Source organism: Mastomys coucha, unplaced genomic scaffold, assembly GCF_008632895.1.
Source record: "Mastomys coucha isolate ucsf_1 unplaced genomic scaffold, UCSF_Mcou_1 pScaffold21, whole genome shotgun sequence".
NCBI classification, from domain to species: Eukaryota; Metazoa; Chordata; class Mammalia; order Rodentia; family Muridae; genus Mastomys; species Mastomys coucha.
The window spans coordinates 165,602,655-165,603,665 of NW_022196904.1; positions in this window are offsets into that span (position 1 = coordinate 165,602,655).

A 1,011-nucleotide genomic window follows, 5' to 3' on the forward strand; every position below is an offset into this window, starting at 1 on the left:
AAGAACTCTATGAGCGCTATTGCAACCTCCAGGAGTGTCACAGGAAGTCTGAAGACCTCGCAGCCCTGGAGTATTCCATGCAGTTTCCTAGACATGAAAAATCAATTGAGAATGTTGAACAGGCTAAGCAGCAAACATGGAATCCAGACCTTAACCTGCAGTAGGAAATTTTGCTGGATTCTTGGCATTTCCAGGGAAGAAATGAGAAGCTGAGAACAACCTGAGTGCAGTCTCTCAGCTCTGCACTGTGAGAGAGAAGTGCTGTGGACTGGTGTTTGTGGGGAGGAAGGGGCTGGAAAAGCAGGAATCTTCCTGCCAAGGCTTGATGACAAGCTGCTGCTGATTGTCTCTTTGAAGAATTGCTTTCTCTCCCTGACTCCTCTGCGCATCCCAGCCATTGAATTTTCCAGGCAGCAGACCTTATTACTAATCATGTAGGGTAATGGGGCTTAAGGCTCACAGAGCACCTTGTGATCACAATTTTTCTCCGCAATATGTGGCAACTGCGGGCAAAATTTCCTCTATATTCTTCATTCCATTTCATTGTCATCGCTTAAGCCTGAAGGATTAACTTTTGCCTAACCCTAGAATATTCTTTGCAAATCATTCGTATGTTCTACCGTGGTTTCATGTGTGTGTGGTGTGTGTGTATGTGTGTGTGTGTGTGTGTGTGTGTGTGTGTGTGCGTATACCTAACCATGTTCATACAGTTAACATGTATGCCAAATTGAAATTTGCAGAATAAATATAAAAGTTTCAATTAAAATACAGTTGTGTGTGTGTGTGGTGGTAAGAGACAGCAAAATAATATAATACTCTTAAGTCTCAGTGATTCTCTTATCATTTGGGGTAGCTCATGAGACCTCTCAATCCCTTTCTGAAGAGACAATGGCAGTTTTCTTAGAGAAAGAGAGGACAAGAAATTGGGGTGGAAACATGATGGGGAATCCTAGGGGTATACAGAGGGAAGAGCAGGAGGATGGATATGATCAATATGTATTAAACACATGG